General features: G+C 37.2%; 1 long non-coding RNA gene across 1 annotated transcript; it reads right to left on the bottom strand.

Moving 5' to 3' along the window:
• Positions 1–277: 277 nt before the first annotated feature.
• Positions 278–22,451, bottom strand: LOC306992414. Its single transcript, XR_013796278.1, has 4 exons — positions 22,361–22,451; positions 15,990–16,110; positions 502–585; positions 278–400 (listed from the first exon to the last, which is right to left on the bottom strand). It is a non-coding gene; the product is annotated as an uncharacterized lncRNA (long non-coding RNA).
• Between the last annotated feature and the right edge of the window lie 1,196 nt (positions 22,452–23,647).

Below are 23,647 nucleotides of genomic sequence, written 5' to 3'. Positions count from 1 at the left end.
GTCATTTTTGGCCTCCACCCGTTCTAAGATTGGAAAGATGGAGTGCGTGTGTGTGACGTTGGAAGAGTTCTGTCTCCTTTGTGACCATTTGCTTTGACCTAAAACGCGGCTGAGGGGGAAACAGCACTTTTTACAGTGTGTGGCTCAATGTCGAACTTATATTTAATATATGACATTTCACACAAATCATCCGACCAAAGACATGACCCTGGGGTATTTTTGCAGATTGCTTTTTCAGTACCTCAGCAACTGTGGAATTACTCTTCCTCAAGAAAGCCTTTGAGTTGGACGAGGTGATCACCTCGGATGGCTGTGGCCATCCTGATCTGGAACAGCTCAGAGAAAGTGATATCATGATCGTAGAGCCATGCTAAATTGAAAACATCTTGGTGGCTGGAGGCTGTACAAAATACCCATATATTACATATTGTATAACACTCAATTGGCCGGTCAGACAATTATTCTGTTGTGGCATCTCAGATGGTCTGTTTTTAAGCTTACCTTCATATCTGCAAGCGTTCATTTACAACAGGGCTGAAGAATGTTGTTGTCTTTTCAGTGGCTCCAAAAGGAATTCCAGTTCACCTAAAAATGAGAATTCTGTCATTGTTTACTCACCCTCATGTCGCTGCAAATATGAATAGCTTCTTTCTTCAGAAGAACACAGAACATGTTTAAAATGTTAACCGAACTTATATTTACTTACATATAATGCACACAACACAACCAAATCCCACCATCCCAAGAAGAAAGGCAAAAGAGTGTTCCACATTCTCAAGGTTAGTGTCAGGCCTGGGCTGTATTAAATCCACAGAGCCTGTTCCACAGTTCCAGGTTTCTCCTCAGAGACAGCAGCATCCCCATTCTGTCTCTACCCACTTACTCTAATTAAGCAATTATTTTGAGCTAACACTATTAAAATTGAATAAAGAACACAAAAGATGAAAGCGTACTGTATATTAGCTGTGTACAGCTAATATACCCCCCTCCGCCACAACAGAATAATTAGCCGTTCTCCCTCAGGGCAGAGGAAAACCTGTTTTTAATTGGAATCCAGCCGGGACTTTACCAGTATTAAAATACATGAGGCTTCAGCAACAATAAAATACACAGAATTTGATATGTTTGCTGAACTTGTTTATCTTGAATCTGCCGGGTCGTTGTATTAAGAAACGTGGGTGGTAGCTAAACTCAGTCACAATTACACACATATTTTGGCCACATTTTGTACTTATTCTGTTTTTTTAATATATAATGGATACAAGTGTGACTAAAGGGATCCTATCAAATTCAGGGAAGATGCTTTTCTGCCAATTTGCAACAAACCTTTGGTTTTCTTATATGAGCAATTAGCCGCTGTTCTGACTGTCTTTTTCTGCGGCTATTAAAAGCAAATTCGGCTGGTCTGGTCCGGACGGGTGGGTGGGTGTGGTTTAAACGTGTGTTTTGGTCAGGAGGCCTTACATAGACCCCCCTCCCTCCCCTGCCTGGTTAAACCAACGAGATTCCCCAGCCTATGGCCGTTTCCCGCGGGACTCGCCCCGACCCTGCGCAGGGAGGCTGATGCTGAGGCTGTGGGTATCGGCCCGGTCGCCTTTGTTTTCTTCCAGCCCTGTCATTTCCCTCCCTCTCTCTGCCTCAGTCAAGTTCAAGGATATCCTCAATTGGCTGACTGCAGGTCATTTCCTAGGACCTTTGAGCGCTGTAATGCTAGTTCACCCACAAACCTCCACTCCGCCAACCGGCCTATAAACATTTGGCAAAGGGATTAAGTCACGTGCGCACCCTATGAAAATACATACCAAGCATTACATTTGGTTATAGAAGAGGGTTCTGCCGTGTTGCAAATTTCCCCTTCGCCTAAATGGAGAAAAGGTGATTTTTTTTTTTTTTTTTTTTACGCATCCTGCTGACGGAGGGCAAAAAAGATCCCAAACGTTTTCTGTCGGCCGTACTGTTGATGGATCAACATCATGTGTCTTACTTGAGTGGAAATGGAGGACAGACAATTGGCTAGCTGTGACTTACAACCAGAATCAGTATGCTTGGAAATGAAAAACAAAAAAGCAGAAAATATTTCCCACCCCAAGCAAAAAGATTAAATTAAACTAGTTTATTCTAGATGTGTCTGGAATGAACACAAAGCTAGAAGACGGCAAGAACATGCAAGGAAGAAAATATTAGCTTTTTGATCCTGCTTTTTTCAAAAGGCATATTCAAAAACATGCCATTTCTCAAAAACATTTAAGACAACAGCTTTGAATGAATAAAGGCAGACTTTATTTGACTATTATAAAGCGATCCTTCAGCACATTATCACATAAAACAGAACTACTGTGATTTCACATGATTAATTTTGGATGTTAATGCAATATTACTTTCTCAATAATTCCCTATTAATTCACTGGAAACATATTTCTGGTTTCAGCCGGTAAACAATATTTGCAATTTATGCCAATATCTGCATAAAATCAAATATACATGTTTGATCTCTGAATTTCCCTAATGGTTGAATGGATTTTAATTACAAATCCCAAATTAACTTTCCACAAATCATTAGCATTCTAATGATTTCCCAACTAATTTCTTATTTATAAAGAAAAAATAAAGCGTCAGACACTTAAAATAGGATCTTTGTCCACACTTGGAGAAAGGCTTATTTTCATTATATATATATATATATATATATATAAATATATATATATATAAATATATATATGCGTGTGTGTGTGTATATGCAGGCCTTTATAATCTTTATCTCTGAGGCACAGAGCATCATAATTATGTAAAACTATGGAATATGTTAAAGGTTGATAGGGATACTGAAGGAAGACAGGGGGCTCTATAGGGGATGTATGTGGGTTGCTGTCTGTTTGTCTCTATATGTACATGTCCATCTATCATGCCATCTGCGGGTCTATCAGTTCCTTCTCGGATGTGTAGGGGGAAATAAATTGAGCCCCCCTGCTTTAAAAATGCACATACATTTCCATACATTGGGGGTGAGTTAAAGGGGCTTAAACCTATTTCCCCAACAAACCCAAAACACCAACAGAGGGAAGATAAATGCGTCTGTCCCTTTTTCCAGCCGCTGCTGAAAATCCCCCCATCGCAATATTTATCTTAATAAGGGGGCGCAGTGACAGGGAGCGCTATAGCACACGGCCTCACCTGCACATTTTTTAATCCCAGTCCGCGTTATCATACAGGGTGGGAAACCCAAATGAAGCGGAGTCGTCACCCTTTTAGGACACAGAGTCTTGCGTCTAACATCTATTCACGATTCGCTCAGCTGTCACAACATGTTGCCTCATTTGCAGATATTTTACCTGTACACACTCTCTCCCTTCTCTTTCTATACGCCTGCCTTTGTGTATTTGTTGTTTTGTTTTGTCCCATCGTCACATCTCTTCACCTAGAAAATTCAGATAAAAGACGACTAGTTCGAATAAATGATGAGACTCACTTTCCGTATTCAGAAAGCTGTTATAAAAGACTACAGATTAAAGAAAGTTTTACTCACCACTTAAAAAAATTCCATTTCGTTCTCCTTAGACACGAGGCTGTTTGCGCTCTTTCTAGTTATGTTTATTGTATTGTTTTGTTTTTTAAAGGTGAAACACTATGGGTTGGCTGTCACATAGCAGGCTGGTGTGTGTCCCTCTCACATTTGAAATGCGGGGACGGGTGAGGAGAGATATGCACATACAAAAAACAGGGTTTATATCTTTCACCAGCATCTCTTCTACAGGCCAAAGCAGAGAGAGAGAGAGAGAGAGAAAGAGAGAGCAGAGAAATCAGAGGGGGAGAGAGCATGACAGAGTAGGTTGCCATTCTGTCACCTCGACCTCTAAACACGGAGTGTATCAAGCTCCACTGCCTTACTTTCACACATTCACACACACAAACACACTCACAGACAGCGACTACTGCATCTACATAACCACTGAAGCATTTCACATATTAAACTTCAGTTTCACATTCAAGTCTATTCCTATTCAAAGTTTTGTTAGGCTCACTTTTTTTTTGTCATATTTGTGTAATTCTAAAACTTATTGGCTGTTACCCAGCAAATGCAAGGGTGACGAGTTTATTCCAGTTGTATGGAGATGACAGAATGAGGGATGTATAAAGAATTCACACAGTGTTCCTTTCAGCTTTATGCAAAAAAATTATTATATCCTCAGTCGAAAAAAATATAATAAAGATATTACTGCAATGTTATTTTCAAATATGCAGTTGATTTTAAAATTAATTATAATTTAGATTTTAAATTATTTCACAAGCTATTATAAATGTTTAGAAATATAATACACCAATTATTTACAAAAATAAAAAATAAAAAGAAGAACAAGAATCAAACAACTGTTCATATTAGTTCACAGTGCATTAAATATGTATATATTTATGTATATACTTCATGTATAATATTAAACAGAAATTACTTGATCTTAAAAATGTAAATGCAAAAATAACATTAAGTAAGATTAATAAATGATGTAGAAGTATTGTTCATTGTTAGTTAATGTTATCTGATGTAAACGAATGTTATCCAATTAAACATTATTGTAAAGTGTTACCGGAATACTTTTGTATTGTAAAAACACACTAATATGATACATTTAATAATAAATTAATAACTATTATAATAATAATTAATATAATTAATAATAATTAATTCCAGGAAATAGCGTACATTGAAAGTGGACTGGGACCTTTTTCAGCATGATTACAAAACTCAGTTTGAAAGCATCATCTAGATAATATAATAGCAATTTATGAGTTCGCATACCACACACAAATATGCAACATAATCACCACTTGTTATGGACACAACACTCCATTGAAAATAAAAGATGACACTATCTTTTGAACTGGCGCAGAAACTCAATCGGACCTTGTAAGACGACCGTGGCCCAGTTGTCCTTGAATTGAGAGTGAGAAGAAAAAAAACATAACCACCCTCCCGAGGGTGTCCACATGCAAACTCATCCTTTCTTTTCCCACCATCATCGGCTTCTTTTTCTCTCACGCTTTGCCTCTCAATCCCTCTCTCTCTCTCTCTCTGATTTCCCACAAGCCTCAGGGCAGACGGAATGTCAATCAGCACCATGTGCTGATAAATTAGCACAAGTGTTTCTCTGATACACTGTACCTCATCCCGACACATCGGATAGAAATCTGCACAACGCAGACAGTTGACTGTCTCTCAGGCCAAGCCGAACACAAACACACATACTATTAGAGGAGAGAGAACAGCGGCAGATCCGGGGAAATTCTCAAGATTTCATTCCACTGAGAAGCTAAGAGCAAAAATAGAAATTGCTTCTCCCTTTCTTTTTGTTTGGGGGAGCACTTTTACGGTGGTGTTTGTGTGTGTGTGGATGGTACAGGGTCCTTTCATTACAAGTGGAGGCAGATCTTATTACCTGAAGTAGTATACAGACATATGTTTCTCATGAAGGGCCTTAGCGAGTCAAATGAATTCTCTGAAGTTACATGGCGACTGCTACTCTTCTCTTTGAAATTGGGCACACCGTGCTCCATAATCAATAAGTCAAGCTATCACACACACACACACACATATATAAAAGACCCCGTGGCATTTTAGATGAAAAACTTCAATTTACTTTATAATAAATTCAGATTCACTTTGTAAATTGGAGACAAACCGAAAAGCATTAAACTATGCAAAATGGAAAAGTTTCCACACTGGACTAGTGGCGAAAGTAGAAAGGAAGTACACGAGGTCCCCGATATTTACATGTTCTGTGCTTTAGTGGAGGCGGCAGACGGACATGCTCGATGAATCTTTGCTTCGGTCTGAAAATAATTACTTACATCATGGTTGGGTGCCAAACTGTGCCATATCCCTTCTGAAATTTCAAAGCAATGGTTGTAACTTTAAAAGCAAACTAGTTTTTAAGCCAAACTAGATGTGAGGCCTGCTGCTGGTTTTGTACAAGAAAAAGTTAAATAAATGTTAATTCAAATATTACTACTGCATACACATTTTCTAAATAAATGTACTGTTATTGACATTATTTGATTTTAAATTATTTTACAAGCAGTTATATAAAATAATATATTTATAATATAATAAACAACACAAGTAAAGAGTAAATTGGTAAAAAATCAATTTATTATTATTATTAATAGTATTTAGTCAATTATGAAGCCATTATATAAAATTGTATTTATAATATAACAAACACATTTTATTCATGTAAAGAATTGTAAAAAGTATCAAATAAGAATCAGTAGAAATTAGTAGTAAGAACCATTTACTTAAAAAAATTTTTTAACAGTAACAGCATATAAAAAAATTATGCTTTTTGAAAATCTAAAAGTGCAGAACGTTTTTTGTGAGTGTTGTGTTTATGTAATATAATTCACAGTTTGTACAGTATAAAAATAATTTTATGTCCCCATAAAATGGAAACCCAACAGGTGCTCCTGGTTCCAGGAAACAATATAGTCTTATAGTGTGAATCAAAAGTGGACTGACACCTGGTCTAAAAATGTCCAGGCCATTGAGTTAAGTCCAGGGTCAGTGTTGTATAATATTATACAATAATAATCATAATAAATCCTATCATCAGTAGAAGCAGCAGCACACAGATTATTTCCTTTAATAATACTTTTGATACCTGTGACACTTCCAGGACAGGTGTGTGTGTGTGTGTGTGTGTGTGTGTGTGTGTGTGTGTGTGTGTGTGTGTGTGTGTGTGTGTGTGTGTGTGTGTGTGTGTTATTTATGGTGGTTGTTGAAACTCGTGCTGAACATGGCAGAGCGGATACCATCCGATACAAACTCCTGGCAGCAGAGACTTTGATTCGCAAATCGTCTCTTTTTTTGCATGACATTTATATGCTCTCAATGAAAACTGACACATGTTGCCAAGACAACTGTGATGGCTCAGCACCATGACAACAAAGCAAAACACTGACGGTGCCAAAGAAGAGTGGGAAAAACCCTAAAAAAATGCCAGAAATCTCAGCAAAACATTCAATGTACGGTGTCAGCGAAAGACTAGAAGTGAAAAGACATGGTAGGATATATAAGGCTGAAGATTCATTAATTCTCAACCTGTTAGCTACATTTAAGGGAAGAACCTTCCGGGTGCAATAATCTATAAGATCAAGCTAAGTGCTGCATCTGTGAGGGAACCCGATCTCCCGGATCAAATAGCAGCAATTAAGATGTCAAAATGGTGGGCTAATTGTGTTCAGACTCATTAACAGATCTGAAACGCAGGGTAACAGGATACAAAAGAGGAGAAAATAGTTCAAAGAAAGCCTTAAGTGTTGCCATGAAGTCAAATCTCTCATTATACCAGATTGTAATTAACTGTGGAATAAAGAAAGCTCAGTTTAAGGACCACCGCCAGGACATGGTAAACAATTTAGTCTTGTAAAAATGTGCAATTGATTTTGCACAGTCTCAGAATTGTGTAAATGAATTCAATTCCGTCTAGTCATTTACAAAAAAACAAATGTCTCACCTTCTATATTCATTCATCCCAGAAACAAGAGAAGATGGTTTATCCTGCCGCATTTCCTCATAAATTTCCCAAAAGTCCTTTTAGGAAGTCTCTAACAATACAAAAGCACATGCTCTGGCTACAAGGCAATGTCATTTTTTGTCACCTTGTAAATCCTGACATATTTCAGAGCTTTTTTTTTTTGTGTGTGCCATATATGAGGTGGAGAAAGCGCAGATGTGTGTAAAGGAAAGACCAGAGGAGAAGTGTGAGCTGTCTGCCGGTGCCACTAATGCTACACAAAACTGTCTGCTTTTCAGTTCAGGGTTCCCATTTCAACTTGAAAGCAGTGCAGATTGTAACTTAAAGTTAATGCCGCGATCGGAATGCTAATGGCGCTGAATTTTCTAAGCGTCAGAATCATTTCCTCGTCTGAACCGGTGCACGATCCTGTTGATTTAGTAGAGTTTTTCAAGGGCGTGCCAGATTTTGAGCTCCAGCGGAACAGGACTGTGCATCAGTGCTTCTTTAATTCACATAAAACAAAGATTTACTTCCACCGCTTCAGGACATGTTGCTGATGAATACATTAAACACTTCTGAGAAAAACCTAAGGAACCATCTTAATGAAAAAGTGCTATGACAAAACCAGCAATGTGGAAGAGACACCTGTAAGGACAAGAGGTTTGATTGTCTATCACTGTAAAAAAAAAAAAAAAAAAAAAAAATTGCTGCCTTATATTTTTTAAGTACTATCAACTTGTATGTTTAAGTAATTTCAACTTAAATTGCATTAAGCTGACTTGAATCTTGTTTAAGTTGAAAATTGCTTAACTTATTTTGATGAGTAATTTGATGAGCAATGTACTCATCAAAGTACATTGCTTATTTTGATGATTGCTTATTTTGATGAGCAATGTACAAACATTGTTGAACAACATTGTCATCATTTTTTTTTAGAGAGTACATACAGCTCAGATCAAATGAGCTTAATGTAAATGGTGCATTAAACATGTTCACGCTATGACATTTATTTCTCTCCACCTCACTGTTTTTGTCTCCCATTTTATCTTTCTTAAAACACTTTATTGCCTTACAGCAAAGTAAGCTTTAAAGGGATAGTTTTAATAATATATATTTTAATCTGTTCCTTACAACAACAACAACAACAAAAAGATATACATGACTTTTCATGAATATAGCACGAGTCATTATTGACGTTATTTTTATGATGCTTTATGGCAATTTTTCACAAAATTGTGAAGCTCGACTGACCCAGCCCCCATTTTCTTATATCATATGAAAAATATTGTTAACTAAATAATAATTTTTAGTTAAATTCTGAAATAAAATAATAAATAAAAGATTAAAAACTTTACTAAAATACTAAAACTTTAGTAAAAGTACTAAGCTTTAGTAAAAAGCTAAATTAAAAATACTTTTTTAAACTAATAAAAATGGCAAACGCACAAAACAATATTACTAAAACTTAAAAAAAAAAGGGAAAAAAAAGCTATTTCAAAATATTTATAATCTATGTAACAGTATCACACTAAAATAACACTATGGAAAACAACAGGCATATATTATTTGGTGTTTCACGCAAAAAAAGTCATATGCACTGTCAAAAATTAGATGGTCAATAAGTTATGACAACATATGTTTTTATATTGCTTTAACTCATTAAAATAATAAAGTTAAGCAACAGATTATAAGTACCGTAAGCAATTATACAAGATTTAACTTTAAGTCTGTTTAATGTAATTTAACTGGAAATGATTTCCAAGTGGATTGTACTTAAGGCAGCAACTTTTTTTTACAGTGTGGGTTTGAAATGACAATAAAAAAATATGAATAGATTATAGAATTGTTGTGTGTGTGGGGGGGGGTATCCCTTTAAGCGTTCAGAGTTCTTAGTCTGGGAAGTCCATGAGTCATGTGTGAAAGAAAAACTCCACTGAACTCTCAAAACAATCAAATGCACACATAAACACCCAATGCGGTAAACGTACTGCTGAATTAAAACAATTATGCCTCCAGGTTCTCGTAGCCTGACTCCTGATCAGACGAATCCCCTGCAATCGCTAGCAGATGTTGAAGTAGCCACACAGATACATCCAGCTCCAAATTAAGCTCATTTAGCTCGTTTCATTTCCATGCAGGACTCACAGACCCTGATGCGCGGCGAGGGTTTGGGGAAACCCACGTTAAGCCCGTCATTAAGAGTGTTTAAGGTGGACTAAGTAAGGTGGAACAGCAATGACTAGTGTGACAGCTGACATGAGAAATAATAATACTGTCCAGGTGCTTGAGGAGGGTTCACTGATCAAAGTGTGCATGTGACACGAGGAAGGGAATAAGTTGGAACATATCTAATATGTGAGTTCAGCTCAGACCAGGGCAATCAGCAATTACAGGGAAGGTTTTAGTGATGGCAAATTGCATTACCATTTAAGAGCAGAGCGAGGAAAACATATCCAGCCAGAAGAGTTTCCAACGAGACTCAGATTAGGTTTCAGTTATTGATTTTTGTTTTAAACTGATACATTAGTGAACCTAATGCTTTAATAATTTCAAATAAACTGTCCTTCCCCAAAGTCTTAATGAGCACCACTGACTAAACGCCAAAGTTATGAGTAACATGTACGTGTGTTTTAAAAGACACTTAAATGGATTGATGAAAGGAGGAAGGAAAGAAAGAAAGAAAGAAAGAAAGAAAGAAAGAAAGAAAGAAAGAAAGAAAGAAAGAAAGAAAGAAAGAAAGAAAGAAAGAAAGAAAGAAAGAAAGAAAGAAAGAAAGAAAGGTGAAGTACTTTGTTGCTATAATTTAAATTAAAAATGTTTTATGCGTTTAAGTATAAATTGTCTGGTTTTTGAAAATTGTTCCAATTTTTTAAATAAAATTGGAATAAAATAATAGTAGAAAATAATAATAATTCTATATAATAACACATAAAAATTCTAAACATCTGTCTAATAGAGTTCCTAGTAATGCAAATGAAACAAAACTATTTTAAATGCTTATGAACTGATTTTCTAAATGTTCTCAATCAAAAATATCCAGAAAAAGATTTTCCCTCATAAAAGAATTTTAGGAAACTATATAAAGTGATTTTATCATTGTGTTTTTCCACTTTCTTTTGAACTCTATTGTTCATTTCATCTTCGCTTAAGTGGTACAAAATGGTAGATTTGTATAACAGGCCGGAAAAAAAAAGAACGCGAGAAAATGAAATGAGTTAAAAGAGGAAAAAAACATTGACCATGAGCATTTCAAATGAGACAAAGTATGGACTCCTCTCTCGTTCTCTGCCTCTCCTTCTCTCCGTCTGTCTCTCACCACAAACCGCAGGCTGTTCAAGGCAACTTAGAAATCTCTTACATCTGGAAGAGTCATAATTCATGGGATTTCTCCTGACAGCCATGACAGGCATAGGGGCAGCCAGAAACAACTGTCTCCTATGTTGTGCTATTTGCACAGAGGCAGGAGAGGAGGAGCAGGCACAGGACCACATCCTTCTCCAGCAGATGCGAGCAGCGGAAGCCCTTTTATTCTTTGCCAGTTACTCCATGAATAGGCCTTAAATATTATATAGACAGTAGCTATTGCTTCCAAACAGAAATTCCGGACTGTCTGCTAAGCTGGAAAGCACATGAGGGTCCATTGTTCTAACGCAGAGGTCACGCCGCGCTCTCTGCCCGGTTATTCATCTCTAGGATTTCTCACATGTTGGACGGAGATTAATGATTGGAGCTGCACCCCGCCGTGCATGAATACGATATCATCCTTTGGCAAAGGATTGGCTTTTTTTTTTCTCTTTTTGGGGGGTGAAATTTATACCGAGATCAGGCTGTGTTCGTTTTAAAAATGGCCAGGCAGGGAATGGTAGGAGAACTGCTGAAATCACAACAGTTGGTGGTGAAGTCCAAACCAGATCCAAACAAGGTGCCACTACCTCTGAAATCATTTATAAACCCTTATGGCATTTTAATGACATTTTTATTCTTTCACTAAAAACAAAATAAACCGTTTTCTTTTCCATACAACGAAGAGACTATAGCTTTTTAAAGACCCATAAAAGTAGTCCATGCAAATTTCATATTAGTTGGTTTAATTCACCCAAAAATGAAAACTGTCCCATGATTGACTCATATCCTAGGGTGTACAGGTATGACTTTCAGCAGAACATGATTGGAGTTATATTAAAAAAATATCCTGGCTCTTCCAAGCTTGAATGGTATAGTTTTTGAAGCCCAGAAAAAGCGCATCCATCGATAATGAAAGCATGACGTATGAGTAGCGCAAGCGTAGGTAAGAGTAGTTGCCTCTCTCTGTTCAAATAAATAGGGCTGGGCAACAAACTCAAGCTCCTCTTTTTTAATATTGATATTTTCCAACATTTATCATTTTAGACTTCTAATTCGTGACAGGTGTTTTGTTTTGCTCTATCCTCTGCGCTTCCGGTTTCGTCAATACGTCATGCGTCAGGAACTTGACTCGCGCATGGCCGTTACCGGAAGCCAGTGATTATAGTTCATAAAGTTATAAATATGGCATTTTTTCTTACAAAAACGCATCGATTCGCTTCAAAAAGTATTAATTAACCCCCTGGAGCCGTGATTGATGGATGTATGCACTTTTTTGGGCTTCAAAATCTAGGAAACCATTCACTCCCATTATACAGCTGGGAAGAGTCAGGATATTTTTCAATATAACTCTGTATTTGGCTGGAAGAAGAAAGTCATATACATATGGCTAGGGGGAGTAAATGATGGGATAATTAAAAAAAATTCACTATCCTTTTAAATATTAGTCACATATATATACATAATATAAAAAAAAAATTAAAAAAAATTCAAGTGCTTTCAACATAAAAGTAGTCCATTCTAAACTGTACAAAGGAATAAAACACCTTAGTGTGGTGTACAGCGTACAGACTAATATTTAAGTCAGTATTTGCTGAAAATAGGCAATGGGATAATGGAAAGCAGCAGCTCTGACATTTTCCCCAACATCTCCTTTTGTGTTTCACAGAAGAACCTGAGAGCAAATAAATTATTATTATTATTTTTGTGACTTTATGAACTCTATTCATGAGAAGGGGTAATTACAAGTAAGGATCCCACATGGGGAAGCCCTGGCTTAGAGTTTCCATGTTGGCCTGGCTGGTAATGTGGAGCATATACTCCCTCATGGATGATCTTTTGGTAGAGGAGTATTCTTTCCAAAAAACTACTTATCTCTCTCCCCCTTTCACTCCTTCCAGACAACCCAGCATCTGACCCTCAGGCCACATGGGTTTAACGAAAATCCAGAGCTGCACTGGGAGTAACAAGGACAAAAAAGCAGAATCGTGCCACTAAAGACAGCGAGAGAGCATCTGTGAGCACCTGTAAAATGTATGTAGTATAGCAGGAGGAAAAACGCATATGAGGGAGAATGTGGTAAGTTGTCTTATCTCCTAGCAAACTACATTTTGTCACATGACCACATATTTTAAAAGGGCCAGTAATTTACAGCTGCTTTAGACAGAGCATATTTGTATACTACCAACATCTGTCCAAACTAATTTATGGCACAAAAGTATATAATTCATAATTCCAATTCATTTGATTCAAATTCAGTTTGGGGTCAGGGATTTTTTTTAAGAACACTCACCAAGACCTATTTATTTGATAAAAAATTCAGTAAAACCAGTAATTTGTGAAACATGTTAAATTAAGTTTTTATTTTTTACCCCAGCTGTGGGATGTTTTGTGGTAATCTTTGCCTGTAAAATGTACTAAATGTGTGTTATACGTACACATCCGATGAACAGACCAACAGCGAAAAGCACTATACAAATACAAAATACTTGACTTAAAGAAAAAAAGACAGCAAAATTCCAACATTTTGCCTGTTCTTCATTTTCCATGAAATAAACAGCGCAAATGTAAAGCTCATTGCTGTGGTTGTTTGTTTACTTTTCAGTTTTTCTCAGTATGGTTTTGATGATACACTTTCAGAAAAAAATGCTAGGCTTTTTCCATCCACCTGTTGAGAAACGACAGATTTTGTCTCACCAGGCTCTAAAAAGGTCAAAAAAGTATTGAAAAAGTAGTCCATACGGGTCATTTAGTAGTGTCAGAGCCATGACCTCGGTTAGCAATAGTTCCATTCATGTTGAGCCATGCTGCTCACTAGAAGACGCAGGTTTCACAGGTTTTCACAGATTCTGGCATTTATCCTATTCCCATTTTCTTCTCTCTCCACAATTATTTCCTGTCTCATCTTCACAATATCCATCCAATAAAGAAGTGACAAATGTCCAAGTTGTGCATATCTTTTGTGACAATTATTGATGGCAGCCTGCTGACTGTGCATTCTGTAGATTGCGCCAATTTCAGTTTGCTTATGATTAAATGTTGATGTGCGGTTGGGAAAAACACTTTAGTACTCATTATTTAAAGTATGGTGTAGAAACAATTTTACTCCAAAATTGCTGGTAAGTTTCACAAATAATAATTACAAAGAAATGGCAAGTAACACTTAAATAAAACGTGAAAATATTAATAAGAAAAACTGAAGAAGTATTTTAATATTATTTCCAATAATCTTTATTTACATTATATATATATAAATATATATGTAACAGTGTTAAATTACAGTCAAGCTACACCTATATAAAGTTATGTTTAATATAAGCTTTCTACAAAAATATATAATTACATTTAAGCTATTTAAGATGGTGATATGTACTTAAATATGAATAACAGATATCAGAGTTGCACAAAACAATAATTTAAACAAAAACATGAATTTACTTCAGTAAACAAAGAATATTCCCCTAATGGTAGTACAATTTATTTTTGGGGGATTTCTTTTTTTTAACCATAAATTAACATTTCCAGAACGTTTTCAAACCTAAAGCAATCGTTCCATTGGATGATGGATGGATGGATGGATGGATGGATGGATGGATGGATGGATGGATGGATGGATGGATGGATGGATGGATGGATGGATGGATGGATGGATGGATGGAGTTAGAAGCACAAAGCAAATGTTTTGAATTTTTGAACAGATTATTTTAAACTGTCTGAACTCAATTAGAAATTGTCATTAACACCTCAGTTTGCTGAACTATAAAACTGTTTACATGATATAATGTGATATAAAAACAACAGTTTTCCCTACTATTAGAAAAAATATTGTCAAATATTTGTCACGCTATTGGAAAAGTTGGTAATGTTGCTACTTTTAGTTAGTTTCTCTCCCCAACAGTTCTCCACCTCACACAAGTTATAGCCGCATCATTACCAATCATTCTTTTGTATTTGGAAAGAAAACGAGAAGGAATGAATTACATAAGCATGAGTTTGCATCTTTCATTCCAGTGTTCTGGTGAGACAATGCTTTGCTGCACTGTAAGGAACTGCAGGCAAATTCGTGAAGACACATCTATTTCCAGATCAAACACAAAACCAAATAATAAGAATGACGGCAAATTGACAAACACGCTCCCCCTCGAACGTTACCTATTGACTTCTGTTTTAAAAAACAAAAGCGAGCAAGCCGTAAAATACGAGCGCACTTTTAAGATATATGACAGATTCAAAAACGGGCGTGCTGTGTTTTGTAGAAAGATGACATTACATTTGCTGAAAAAAATGTGAAGGATCTTTTCATGGGAGAAGAAAAAAGAATGAAAACAAAACAAAACGGAAAGCCTGTGATCACTGTGTTTTTGACATCGCTAAAGGTGTTTTTTCTTGACATAAGAAAAGGGAAATGAATATGTATTCAACATACACACACAGAGAGAGAGAGAAGGGCTCAGGGAAAATAGTGAAAACTAATGCTGTAATGTTGGTTTCAGTATAAATATCTGCTTTAATTTTGCATCAGATATGGAGGCGATGACGGGTTCAGGCTACGGAGTCTGCTGCTGATTTGTATGTTTAATGCGCCGCATATCTCTTCCTTAGATACACTGCCTGTGTCATGCTTAAAACAGCTGCAGGCGAGCAAGGCAAATGAAAGAGGAAAAAAGGTATTTCCTCTCCAGATATACACAGCTACCGTAGCTCTCTCTCTCTCTCTCTCTCTCTGTCTGAGCCCGTTTTCTCCTGTGAGTTTAATGTGTTGGCTCACATCACACAAATGCACTGTGTACGCCATAACTCTGCCTGGGCCTCTCGATCTCGCGCCCCACGCCAGGAAATTAGCTGTGGCATTTCCAAGAAAAATTCCTTCTAATAAAACGGCTCGAGTAAATAAATAAACAAATCAGTGAAATATTTATGCAGCACGCTACGTTTAAAAACTGTGCCAGGCAGGCAAAAGTTGATCCACGGTTATTTGCCTTATCGGGGAATATCTCAACAATCTCCTGAGGATATTAACCAAAATACCGAGATGCTTTGCTTTCCCCAGCTGCTTTGATATGTGATGTCTGGATATTTGTCATGTAGTTTATATGTTATATCTTAAAAGAAGAATGAAATTAAGTCTGCAAATCATACCGGCGAATGGGCCGAAGCTGGAGTCGGCGTTGGCAGAACGGTGAAAAGTCGAGTTTTGAGCGTGTTTAAGTCTCAGATGTAGGTGTGATTCAGTGCGAAGGGTCGACAGCAGAATGTACCCCTGTGGGAACACACACACACACACACACACACACAAACCATTACTGGCACCACAAGGACAAAATCACACAGATGAAAATAGCAGATTCGGCATAAACATCTCCATTCTCGCTGCTATATGCAGCGACTATTCCAAGCCATCAAATTGATATGCATTAAAATAAGGCAGAGTGCTTCTCTGCCTGTCTGTTTTGATTGGCAAATTTATTTGTTGAATCATTTTGATTACTGTGAGCGCCCGGTAGCGAAACCAAGAAAAACGGCCGCGTGCCGTATTAACGCGAAAGCAAAGTGGCCATGGTAATGTTATGGCGTTCCTATGTATAGAATCGCAAGCATTATGAAGCCTATGACAGGGTCATGCCAGTCACAGGCAAGATGGGGAAAGGTCATAAAATAAAGCATCACACGGTCTCGCTTTATTTTCAGCTCTCTTTTTCAGTAATACTGCAATTCCACTGCGTGCAAATACTGAACGATTTGCTCTTTTGTAACTAAATAAAAGGACAAGAGGAAGTAGGTCTAACGCCCCAACTTCTATTCACTTACACGTGTTTCTTCAACTATGAGCTCTTTTATGTCTAATAGATTTTTAATTAAAAATATATATATTTTTTACGTTTTGTAATATGAAGATCAAATCAAAACAGTCATGGTGTCATTTATTTTTGCTACTTTTCAAAGGTCTATAGATTACATTTTGTGAAAATGGTATGAATGGTACATACAATTCTAACCATAAAATAAGCCTTAACAGTAAGCCATTTTATTCCAAAAATGTTTAAGATGTAATTTCCATCACATAATACAACACTTAAAGAGGCTATATGTAGAATTCAGAAACCCTTGTTATTAGTGACACCGGTGGCTGTCAAATGAACTGCAGCCAGCAACTTATTGAATGTGTTTGCACTCGAGCACACATAACCAGTGTTTTGGAAAGTTACTTTTAAAAGTACTTTTACTCCCTAAAAAAGTAACTAATTGTGTTGCTTAGTTACTTTTTATGTAAAGTAATGCGTCTACATGCTTTCAAAGACAAGTCGGGGAAGGTCTTGTTTTTGTTACAAGCTGTTCACAAATTCTTAGATATAGCCGCTTTAAGACGCTTTAAGCAGAAATTACATTTGTTGATTCAGAAAAATTAAAAATGACAAGATAATCTAGTGATACCAGTATTAGACTAATTAAATAAACTTAATGTATTATATGTTTATTTTCAAAATGTCCAAGGAGGCAAACATGCTTAACTCTCCCAGCCAGCGTTTCTTTTCTTTTTTTATAAGTTGGCTGATCCACATCAGCGTTTTTTTTTATAATTTTCACCAAAATGTAATGGCCCCCAGAATATTTTGTTGTATGAATATATGAACATGTAATATATCAAAAGAGAGATGAGTGTTTAATTCTAGCTCCATGCATTATTTTTTATCAACACTTGAATATGGGTAAGTTTAATTTTTAAAAAGCAAAATTTTAAACAAAAAGCTGAGAAAATCGTGTTTCAGTATCAAATTCTACATCTGGATCAGATTGAGAACGATAATCAAAACATAGATGGAGTAGATCGAGTCCATCAGGTTGCACAGTCCTATAGCTCGTCCTGGGTCGACATTTCATTCAGTTACGTTAGGCAGTTTTGATTTATATGCCGTTTAATGTTGATGATCGCGTTATTTTACATATGCATATGATTACACATGCTATAGCTTGTTTCTGCATCTTCTTCGCCTGTTTTGATCAGGAGATCCAGAACTCTTTCAGAAGATGCATTAAAGCGCCCCCTACCTTACAACCGTGAAAACACAGAAAGCTGTAAAAACTCGTCTTTGGCGGGGAAGCGCTTTCTCATAAAAGTCAATGGCATGGAAAGGGTTAAGAAGAGGGTGATAAGTCTGAAGACCAGCACTGTTTTAAGTCTGTGACCTAAAGACCTGCTCTCCTTTTGCCTCATCTATAGGGAGTCTAAAGCATTTCTACTGTGTGCCACGGAGCTTAAGGCCAACGCTGGTACGGCATATAGGAAAAGAGTCAGATTAAGACACTCCGTGATCTCACTCGCTCTCGTTCGTTCTTCTTACTCTATCTTTCTCGCTCTCATCATTTGGCTCTACTGTGTCAAGGTCCATGCGGAACGGCCAGAATCTCTCTATCTCTAATTCCTTCCATCAGATGCAGAAGTGAGCGAGCATGAAGAGATCAAAGATGAGGGAGAGAGAGAGGAGGCAAGGCTCCGAGTGAGGGCTAATGAAGGCTGGATTGACAGTGCACAGGCACCTTAAAGGCCGTGATCTCAGCATGGAGCTCACGCTGAAGAACCAGAGGGTCACTATACAGATATATAAGATGTCTATAGATATATAGAGTCCCTTAACACCCACTGTAACAGACTTTTATGATGAACATGGAAACTGTTTTTATACCATCTTTAAATCACTGACTCGTTCATATATCAACGACCATTCAAAAGTTTGGGGTCGTTAATATTTCTTAATGTCTCTTATGCTTATTTATTTGATCAGTACAATAAAAATGGTAATACTGTGAAATAGTATTACAGTTTGTTTGGAATGTATTCATGTGATGGCAAAGCTAGTTTTTCAGTCTTTAGTACTGTACTGATACAAAATTTTAAACTGCATATATACACACACATTTTAAAACAATCATTCTTTCTTCCCTATGCAAACACTTCATTTTCTCTCAGCTTCTACCCCAGGATCAATTAATAATGCCTGAGGGAAGTAGTATGCTGTTTATTCCACAGTATTTTGTCCTCATTAATGATTTTGGTTGCTAGTTCATTAATAATTTTGACTGAGGTGATTCTTCAAGGCAATCAATACCTTGATCATACCTGAATTCAGCTTTTCCTTTAAAACTTCAGCCTTGCCTTCAAAAGCGCTTTGAGCGAGGTCATCCATACCCCAGCCCTGTCCCAGAACCAACAACATCCTGGAGCCAATGGAAGTGCCAAGGCAACTAATAATGGAGTCCCTTATCAAGCATGCACTATAACAAACACAAATATCAGCTTATTTGCATTTAATTATCAATAATTTAAATACAGAAAGGGATGTTGTTAGCTTACTAAAAGCATGATGGTTTAAACAACCATTTTGGTTTGCATATTATGGGGCGGTACAAGAGAGCTATTTGCTTTAGACATTAATAGTCTCAATTACCCATCAAGTTGTTTTCCGCTGGCTTGACCTTAACTTACACTCCAAATAAACTGCAGCACAGTGGTGGTTACAGGTCCATAGGACTGTAAATTAAATAAAGGAATCCTCAATCGGCACTATAATTTTCAAAAATCTTCTTTTCACAGACACCTCGAGAATAGCACTGAAATGATACATGGCTGTGCATTGGAGGAGTCTTTGGGAAACATGGAATTTTCCTTCAATACATTAGGAGGCCTGATCATTAAGGGTGGCGTGTACACATATTTTGGTGATGTGTTGCCTTCAGTAAAATGTAACATTCAAGATGTGTTTAGAAACCACTCATAAATCCTTTCTTTTGGTCAAGATCCTGGGAAACTTCAATAGTCTGGTCAGGCCACGAGCTGCTTTGTGGAGTCTTTTACACCGTGGCACTTTCTAATCTCTTCAGATCCGACTTGTGAGAACATCAATTACAGATTGAAAATAAATAAAAACATGGAAGCATATCTATTATGTCCTAAAGCAAACGTGGGTTTGATATATAGTGGACCGTTCATGAATAGTACAGATGAGACACTTAAGGCAAGACAAAAGCATAATAGATCGTGGCAAGAGTTAAATCAATAGACCTTATAAACGGAACGAGACTCCCACAAGATATTTTAACGGAGCCATCAAAGGAGGAGGGAAACAAATGAGCCACTAACGGAAGAGGCCATGGACCCGTGTCACAGAGCGGCCATTATTAAGATCCGCCGGTGGAAAGATGGAAAGGTGGAACGAAAAAGAGACACGAGCTGTCATACCGAAGATACTTCCAAGACGTCCTCTGCAGAAGCTTGTGCGGGTGCTGAGAAGAGGAGTTGCATGTTTATAGATTTCTTTTATCTTCTCTCTCCTGCTATAATCTCCCCGAGGATATCAGAGGGGAGCATCATCTCTACCAGCAACACGGCACCCAAATCCTGCCAGACAGCCTGGGCTTTGTAGGTGGCTCTCCCCTTCATCCATGGCCTTTGTCACATACACACACCCGCCCTTTCGCTGAGCCCCCTACACGGCCAAGCCGCGAGCCCCGGCTCCCGGCTTTCAGCCCTCTCCCTGAAGTTAGCTTCAGCTACTTGATCCGGCCTCGTGTTCTTCACAGGCCCCGACATTTGCCGGGGCCTATTATCCTGGCGGGGGCCTTATCATATTCTCCCATCAGAAGCTGCAGGAGATGGCAAGAGATGGAAGTGCTTTAGACTCCCCCGTGGTCACCGCCCGTGTCACCCTTCCCTCCCTCCTGTTAAGGCGCTCCCCGCTGGCCTCTCTCTTCCTGGAGATCTCTCCAGACGCTCCAATCGCACCTTCCCTCTCATCCTCCGGCCCTCCAGATCTCTTTAAACGGCTCCACCATCTGTGGAGGCTAACCCCACAAAGGCGGGCCCATGATTAGGTTGTCAGGATTTATTAAGTTAAGAAGTAGCAAAGTTTTTCCTGACGACCTCTGAACTCTTTCTCTGAGCCTCCTCCACCCGCTTGGATGCGATAGCTGGCCCTGACCCAGGGCTGCACACACCCAACGCTAATGAATTTGGCCCAATTCATCAAAACCTGGCAGATTTAATCAAACCGACATGAGGGATGAAGACTCGTGCGTTATTTCACACACACTTTGCTTGCGTTTGTCAGAATTAGGGTAGCCCTAAGAGGAAACCAATAAAACACTTGGAGAAAATACGTAATATAAAAACACAGTTTTAAAGAACATTCATACCAAGGATGATAAACTATAACGATAAAGTCCACACCACAAATATAACGATAACTGTAAAGTTTTAATAATCATTCTAATTCTATGAGAATAGGGAAAGCCACACCACAACTAAAACGTCAATGGCGCAAAGGAATTTTATCATTGGAATCGTTTTCAAAACTATTTTTTTCCCAGCTGATGAATAATTACAACATTAACAGCTAATCAGAATCCGCCCGACATTAAAAAGCTTGAGCATTTAAAGTGGCAGATGAGATGACAAAACTGCAGCACGCAGTTAGAATAAACAGACTGTTCTCGTCTGTTGGTGTGGACGCTAATATAGTTATTAACATGCTTGGTGTGGTTGGGTCTTTAAAATTAGAGTAATTATGAGCTATAATTCTGGAGAAAAACAAGCACTTGGCTTGGACGTTGTGAAATATTCTGGACACAATAATACTGTTCATACAGCAAAGCAAAGCAAATCTTTACGTTTAATGACAGAGCGCTGTGCCGTGGTAAATCCAATGCATTTGGTATTGATTTTTCCAACCATCTGTATTCCTCATATCTTCAGTGTTCATTATGTCACGTTAGACACCCCCCCCCCCCTTCCCCGAGAGGGTCTTAGTGAGTTCTCCCCCCTCTCCTTTCTTGGCTGGTGGAGACGGTGATATCTGCTGATCGCTCAGACACCTGCCTCGCGGACTCTGTGATCTCTGCCCTTCATTTCATACTGGGGATATAATTTAGTGCCAATTAGTGCCAGATGTTTGAACACTAATCACAGCAGGAAAAATATATATCTCATGATACAAACTCGTGCACGCTATGAGGGAGGTGATGTGTGATATGTGATCTTAATATAAGTGTATTTTGTCTTACCGCACTGTAAGATTTTTCACTTTTTATTTTTAAGTGATAGTTCATCCGAAAAAGAACATTCTGACAATTTGCTCACCATCATGTCGTTTCAAACTGACTTACTTTCTTCTTGTGGAACACTAAAGAAGATACTCTGTGTTTTCTGTCCATACAATGAAAGTAAATGGGGTCCAGTTTTGCTTTGTTTTAGACCCATTTTACTTTCATTTTTTAAACATCACGCACTTACATTCAAAATACAATATCAAAATAATAAAAATAAATCGTTATACCTAAAAAAAACATTCAATATTATTTAATATTGATTTGATCGATTGATAACATCTGATATTCCCAAAGGTTCCCAGAGGTGCAGAGACTCATTATCAGACTCATCTCACTTATCAGAGCGCATCTCAGAAAATCCACTGGAGTATATACTTTATATCTTATGTTTATTCAGTGCTTCTACTCACCATGTGAATTATTGAAGGAACCAGCATATGAGTGTGAGGAATGGAAACATGACCTCCAAGACCAGTAGTCCACCACAAACCAGCACTAGTACATCACTAAAGAGGAGTAAAAAATTAAATAATTACCATTTAAAAGCACATGTAGTCAGCAAATCTGTTAAGCCCTCGTGTTCTTTTGATAGCACAATGTAAATGTAATAATAACAAGAATAACCTTTATCCAAATTCTATAATATGTTCCTCAACTTAATGTTCAAATGTATTTTTTTGTAATAAAGACACATTAAATTGATTAAAAGTGACAAGACATTAATCATTTTAGAAAAATATTTTTTAAATATATATGCCGTTCTTTTGAACTTTCTATTGTTTCATTAAAGGAACCATAAAAAAAATATCAAAGTTTACACAAAAAATATTAAGCAGTAAAAGGTTTTAAACTGATAATAATAAGAAATATTACTAGAGCAACAAATCAGCATATTATGATTTCTGAAGGATCATGTGACACTGAAGACTGGTATATGGATGTTGAAAATTCAGCTTTGCAAACTCAGGAATAAATTACATTTTACAATATATTAATATATTAAAATAGAAAAATATTATGTTAAATTGTACCAATATTTCACAATAATACTGTTTTTACTGTATTTTTTATTAAATAAATGCAGCCTTGGTGAGCATAAGAGACGTCTTTCCAAAAAGAAAAGAAAAATCTTACTGACCCTAGACTTTAGAACGGTAATGCATATTATTGGAGCTTTAACCTTCTTCTGTAAGCAGGCACAGGCTTTTCAGAAACATGACTTATCCAATATAGTAGTTACGCAGCAAAAGCACATTGTAAAAAGATAAATCAATCAAAAATCTATTAAATAAATAGCAACAATAAGGCAAAAGAAATGAACATTTTGTTAATCATAAGATTTTTTGAGATTTCAGACCTAAAAGGGCTTATTTACAGACCCTAAACAAACTAATCTTCTAAAACAACCACTGAATTTGAGCATCCCTATAACAGTAACGATGAAAACTGTCCATTAAAAATAAGTGACATGATAGCAGACGCAGTCGCATTTAATTACAAATATTGTATTATCTGCACCAAACTGGGGGTTGGATTAGACTCAGATGAAGATGGAGATAGGCAGTTGTCTTTGAGAGTATGACAGGTCAGTGACTGAGCTTCTTATTAAAGGCGAAGGGGTTTAAGAAAGATGAACGAATGAGCCCTTACTGAAAAAAAAAAAAAAGAGCAGGTGCACTTGATCTCACCATATACAC

Source organism: Phoxinus phoxinus (assembly GCF_949152265.1).
Source record: "Phoxinus phoxinus genome assembly, chromosome: 24".
Classification (NCBI taxonomy): Eukaryota; Metazoa; Chordata; class Actinopteri; order Cypriniformes; family Leuciscidae; genus Phoxinus; species Phoxinus phoxinus.
The sequence above is the reverse complement of the archived record's forward strand: the minus strand, read 5'-3'. Positions and strand labels throughout refer to the sequence as shown.